The sequence below is a fragment of the Anser brachyrhynchus genome (assembly GCF_964034855.1).
Source record: "Anser brachyrhynchus genome assembly, chromosome: 2".
Classification (NCBI taxonomy): domain Eukaryota; kingdom Metazoa; phylum Chordata; class Aves; order Anseriformes; family Anatidae; genus Anser; species Anser brachyrhynchus.
The window spans coordinates 102,471,976-102,478,901 of NC_137695.1; the positions used below are offsets into that span (position 1 = coordinate 102,471,976).

Genomic DNA, 6,926 nt, shown 5'->3' on the forward strand with positions numbered 1-6,926 from the left:
TTTTGGGAGTAAGATGCTGTTAATTCAGCCTATTCTGATTTCACCCTATTGAAATAGAAAGAAAAATATATGTATAATATTAATGTGAGAAATTTTATGCTAGCAGTTGACAGCTATATCAAGAAAGTGGTCTGGGAAGGGAAGGGAAAGAAAGGGTGAATGAGCCTGCCATTTAATAAAAAAAAAAAAAATTATATAAAACCTATATGCTCATGATGAAGTAAAAAACAAGATGGTTTTACTGTATGAAGACATACAGTAAAGCTGAAGGGGTCAGCTTTTTCATATGTGAAATGGAAATAATCTTATTTGTAGAGGTAGTAAAGCTTAATTTTGTGTTTGAAATGTGTCTTGCATTATACTGATCAAGGCACTGGGGAGTACTGTACACACATAATCTGCTGCTCTAAGTGTTAGATTATACACCTATTACTTTTAGTCATGGCTGCCTAATGGGAAAAAGTGTTTGAAAAATGACAGAGAGGATTAAGGTAAATTTTCATGCACACGGTAGTCCCTAGTTGACCAGACATAACTCTATCATGCAAAACACATAATGGATCATCCTGTCACCAACCCAAACCAACTCAGAGATGTTATTATTTTTCTCATGATGAGAAAATACTTGACATTACAGAAACAACAATTTGTTTTTGTCTGATTTTGTATATAGTCAAACCAATTTGGTCAATGGTCTTTTCAGATTTCTGATTCTACAGAGGAATAACAAGAATTTAGAGAAAAGACCATAACAGAACAAGCGTATGCAGAAAATGAATTTGGGTGAGAAAAGACATTTATTTTAAACTTAATTTTTTAGATTCAGATTGAGCTAAATATCAGCTAAGACAGCTACCAAGAAGAGTTAAAACTGAATCATTCATAGGGCTATAACTCCAAGTACTTCAAAAGCTTTTTATCTATCCACGGTCAGTAGAAACAGTGAAACTGAACCAGGTTTCAGTTTTCACATATGTTCATGTTACAGTTGATCTCACAGAGACTGTCTTTGTTATCTAGTAAAGGTTGAGTTTAAAACATGTTGGAAATTTGCTCATAAATGTATTTTTCTCTAAATAACTAAATATCTTTGACACCTATAGTGCCAATTCTGCTTTAAATTGGTTGGTTGGTTGGTGGATCAGATACCCATACAAATGTATGGACAGACTTGTTACCTAAGACTAAATTCTTTAAGAAACCAGGATAACCAGCTTTAATGAGTTTTCAGGAAGGAATGTCTGTAACTCCTCTAATCAACTTATTCTCGTATTTCATTACACCTGTCCATCATGTGCAGCTGGAATTTTCCTTTCTGGAATTTAAACTTCTTGTTTCTTATCCTGTAAGGACTGAGATCAGATTATTACACTCTTCAGCAATGTTTTATGCACAAAAAGATTGTCATATCTTCCATAAATTATTTTTCAGACTTAAGAACTCTACTTCATTCAGAAACCTTCTTATAGAACATGTTCAGAGGTCACACAGGACACATAACCCTCACTTCCTCTGGTCTCTCTCTCAGGCTTCATTTTCCTTGGATTGGGGTCTTCATGATGGGACACAGGTAGACCTCTCTGCTTGTCCCTCCTTCAGAGATAAATACTTTCCTCTCTTCATGGCCATACTTCCAAGAAGCACCTTAGTTCTCATCATAAGGCACCATACTTGTCCCTACTCAAGACTGTCTTTTACATTTAGACAATGTAAGTATAATTTATATATGGTAAGATCATTTGGAATTTCTTTTGTATCCTTTTATTTTCCTTGTAGTACCTCTCAACTATGCCTGTCACTGTTTAAGAAGCATTTGGGTAATGGCCTTATTAATATGCTTTAACTTTTGGTTAGCTCTGAAGTGGTCAGGCAGCTGGACTAGATTTTTGAAACCTATTCTATTCTATTCTATTTTATTCTGTTCTGTTCTGTTCTGTTCTATGCCATGCCATGCCATGCCATGCCATGCCATTCTTGATGATATTAAATTTAATAAATATAATTCAGCTTGTTTGTGAAAATACTGAATTATCATGGGTAAGTCTCAAAATGATTCTGTTACTGAATCAATGCTTTTCTTCCTTCTGTTTTAGGAAGAGGTAAATTTATTTATTTATTTATTCATTATACAAAATCTAGGAAAAAAAAACACTTTTCCTCTTTTTTTCTTTCAATTAAAAAAAATATTCAGAAATGTTTATATATATATATTTTCTTTCATATGAATCTTCTTTGTTCTGAGTACAACATTAATAATAAAATTCTGGACATCTTTAACACTATTTTTGCCATTACTTTTGTGTTCATAGAGCTGTGCTACAAAAGAACAGTGATTTTGCATAATCTGTGTTTTGCAGTGTACTTCTGAATTGATCAATGGCATATCTACTTTGTATCCAGCTGCCCTTTCTCTCACAGTGGAGCAGGTAAAATTGCCAAATGGGAGTCTTGGGAGATCTCTCCTTGTACTACTGAAATTTTCTGCAGTTGTAAATTTTTATAAGTTTTGTCTCAATAACTGCAAAAGCTTCATAAAGAGACAGAATCAGATGTATTTTTACATCATTCAGTTATGATGTCTCTTACTAAAACATAGTGATAGGGCATTAACTTGTCACTGACATTGGAACTTACAGTCTAGTTGGCAAAATTAACAAACACAAAAGAAAGCAGCAGATTTCCCCAAAGGTCCATTATATACTCTACCATTTTCGATATAACCAGGTATTAAAATATGAATGAATATGGCTTCTCTGTGATTGCTTAACTACTGCAATGAACTACAACTGACATAAGCCTTAAACCTGCAGCTGATTCAAACTAATGCAGTTCCATTTAAAAAAAAAAAAAAAAAAAGCCCGATAAAATTTTAGTGCATGACATGCTTGTAGTGTTATTAAGAAACAAACATTTAGGTAGCTGTTATCTTAAAAGGTTTATTTTACTTTATAATACGGATAAATACATAATTACTGTGTGAATTCAGCAGCAGGCAATCAAATGCTATCTTCAGATTAATGGATAATTATACACTTAAGGTGGTTAAATATTTTAAAACTCTAATGCCCAGGTAATTACACCCTTTAATATTATGACAACAGTGTAATTAACTTTGGTGATAGACACAGAGAAACAGATTAACTATTGAGAGGTGTGTGCGAGATGCCTAAAGGAGTATTAGCACCTTCTGGTGCAGTATGTTCAAGCGATGAGATGACAGCAGCTGCATGTGTTACAAATCAGCTGCTCTGTTTAACATTGGTATTGTATCCGTCCACAACTTATTAATTTCATATTGTAAGTGTATATGCACACACACATACACATATACTCACACATGTGTATTTTTCTATTCCTTGTCAAATGATGCAAAAAGTCATTCCATACACATAGTTTGCAATACATACCCTAAAGATAGTTTTGCTTTTATTGTGACTACCAGATATTGCTGTTTAATTTTAAAAGCGATACTTGTTCCCTTTTGTTTTCAGCATTTGTTTTGACAGTTTTCTAACAGCTAAGGATACTCTCTCAGACATGTGATATTCTTCCCAGTTTGAGTTGTGTATATAATGCACCTGTTTTGGTTTAGGCTTTCATTTGTCTTTGAAGAGCTTTTTTTTTTTTTTTTTTCCCTTCTTCTTCTTCTTTTTTCTTTGTATTCTTTGTTGCTTGCCTTGCAGGCACATTTCTTTATATTGTGGTCTTTATGTTACTGTCAGTCCCTTCTCATTTTATTTGAGATGGTTAACTATTTTTCTTTCCAAGACACTGAAAATATGGAGCAGTTCCAATCCTTTTTCATTAGATATGCTGTGGGACTTGTGGTGGATAGCTTTCATCTAGTTCTTTGTCTGCTTTCATTCTACTGTTCTGCTTCACAGGTAAACTGTAATTATTATAATTTCAGAATAAGAATCTGAAAATCAATATCTGGCTGAACACAGGTCTACTAGGTATCTGGGTAAGTCAAGCATATACATTTTTTCAAAATCTGTTAGTTCAAGTGAGATTTCTTTCCCCAGTCACCTGTTAATTCCTCTTAGAAGAGCCACAACTAACAAAAAATGTTGTGTGCATTCATGCCACATATTGACGTTTTGTTCTAGGTCCATTTAACTAAGATTTTTTTTTAAAGGCATGGTATTGTTTATTGCACTGCTCAAAACTTTTGCCAAATACATTTATTCCTATTGATTTCTCCAACTATTCAGTAGAAATACAATATTAAATTGAGTTTAAAATAATCTGATGAGTTTTGCTTTCCATGAAAAGCAATTTTTTTTCAATTGATTTAGTCTCAGTTTCTTCATCTGAAGAAGAAATTTAAGAATTTTTTGTTGTGTTAAATTCTCTGTCTGTCCTTTTTTATTATTATTATTTATTTATTTATTTATATTTCCAGGCAGCTTGTTTTCACAGTGCTTTTGTTCCCTTGACATCTTTTTTATCCTGCGTTCTTAACTCAACTTGCTTTTAGCAAGAAATTTTTCAATGGTCAAAGCTTTCTACAGAAAAGCACAGATCACTGAACAGAAGAAGTCACAAAGAAAATGTATGTAATGTCTCTTCCAGAATGTAGGCAGACAATTTTTTGTGTTTAAACTCATTCACTCATAATCTCAAAAACAATTTGCTGGCATTTCAATATAAGGTTTACTGATACTGATTTCTTTTATATCTTTTACCTTGAAGTATTTGGGGAATAGATTTGTATTGTGTAACTATTCAAACACCAGAGAATGAATTGCCATGGAGACTCCTTAGCTGAACATACTATCTCTTTTAGCAGAAACTTCATATGAAATTTTAAAAAGTAAAAATATAAAGTAGATCACTTTTTTATTACATTTTGAATGTCATCATGAACATTTCATGTTAAGTTTCAAGTGTTGGTATTATTCCACATTTTAAATTCACATAACAATTATTATTTTTTACCTTTGATTTCTACAGTAATATTAACTGAGCTATTATTCCATTTAAGGTATTTCATAAAAATAGTACCTGACAATTTAATATGTTTACTTATTGCATGGGTATATGTACACTACAAAGGCATTCTTCACTCTCCCAGCTGCTGTTGCGCAGCATTTTTTTCCCCTTTCTTATGATCTCACAGAGGCACAAACAACATCACTAATTGGTTTGGCTCTGGCCAGCAGCAGGTCCATTTGGAACCAGTTGAAGCTGACCCTTATCTAACATGGGGCAGCTTCTGGACTCTTCTCACAGAAGCCATCCCTGCAGACCCCCCAGCTACCAAAACCTTGCCACGTAAACCCAATAAGGGGTTTACTCAACTGTTTAGCTCAACAAAAGGGGAGACATGCATTACGTAAAATACATTTCAAATTCAAATATTGGTCCATAAAAGAGACCGAAAACATGAGAAGTTAAGGTACTGTGGCATTCAGGTATTCACTGACAGATTTTCTTCTCATTTAGTCGATATGATTCAAATTATCAATTAAAATGTCTTAAGCACAGTTGACCTATCAGAAATGTCAGAAAATGAGAGACTGAAGAGGGATACAGAGAGGGTATTAAAAGAAGGTAATAAAGAATTCAAAGGCTATTTTCTAAGAGAGTTATGATTTTTGGAACAAGTCAAAGCATGAGATGAGAAGATTATTTATATCTTTTGATTGTCAATTCAGTTTTCTTTTTCACTCAGTTGTGTTATCTCTTCAACATGAACTTTCAGACAGCTTCAAGTTAATTAACTGCATCTTATTGCAAGTTAAGCCAAGACTTCAATGCAACATTATAGTCAGATTGCCCTGGTAAAGAAAACTGCCATTCTCTCTGGAATTGGAAGCAGCTCAGCTTTCACATATAAAACTACTTCCAGCTTTCTTAATATTGTTTAAAATAATCAACAGTACAATTAGGAATGGGGAAAAAATCAGCTATAAAAAAAAAAAAAGGAGAAAGAAGACCGATACATCATTTGCAATAGTTTGTAGGAAGTACAGGCTAACACAGAACGCATCCAGATGCAATTTTTTAAGTGTTTGTTGCATACCACACGATTTGCATGGTTATCTATAGCAGATGATTTGGAGGTTAAAACATGCTCCATTTAATGTTTTCTTTTCAGCCCCTGCTTCCCATGCCTTCTTCTTGCCCAGATATGGAACGTGCTGTGGCTTTGCTCATGTGACCAGCCTGAGAACAACAATGCACAGTGGGAAACAAAGTCTAAATGAAACTCTAAATAGTAATAGCTGTAGAAATGGTCACTTGAAGTCTACATTGATTTCATTCCACTGCTCATTGATACACACATTAACATTTATATTCTAAATTTCAAATAGATATCTAGAATGCTAACAGTATACATAATGAACAATTCCATTGAAATCTACTTTGGTATGATTACCTCTATTATGTACAATTAAGTTTGTAAATATATCTTTGCAGAAACAAAGCTGAGGAAGGAGAACAGAAGTAAAAATGGTTTGAATTTAATAGCTGCAATAACCTATAGATTACAAAGAACCAAAACACATTCCTTCCCATCTAAGATATTTGTAGATTTAAATTGCAGTATTTTTATTAACAATAAATGGAAAACAACTTTCCTGTAGATTTATTTTTCACGTGGTGTCTTTATAATGGGTGAGCTTTCTTTAGAATATAGAACTTGTTTTTAAGTGTCAGTTTTCTTTTTCTCACATGACAAGTTGACAAGAACACAATAAGGGACAGCATGGATACTAATAAATTATAGAAAAACAAACAAAACACACTGATTGTATTAAGATATAAAGAGAGAAAAGGACAGTGAAATTTTTATAATATAAATTATGTTACCTGGTGATTGTGGTAAATGTTTCCTATGTTTTTTATTTTTATTAAAACAACTGTGTAATCTACTACCTAGATTACACAGCATCATGCTTGATTGAGGTTAATTATTG

General features: G+C 33.0%; 1 long non-coding RNA gene across 1 annotated transcript; it reads left to right on the forward strand.

The window, feature by feature from the left end:
• Nucleotides 1-794: 794 nt before the first annotated feature.
• Nucleotides 795-6,615, forward strand: LOC308189045. Its single transcript, XR_013945979.1, has 4 exons — nucleotides 795-1,709; nucleotides 2,358-2,426; nucleotides 3,911-3,964; nucleotides 6,104-6,615. It is a non-coding gene; the product is annotated as an uncharacterized lncRNA (long non-coding RNA).
• The last annotated feature ends 311 nt before the right edge of the window (nucleotides 6,616-6,926 follow it).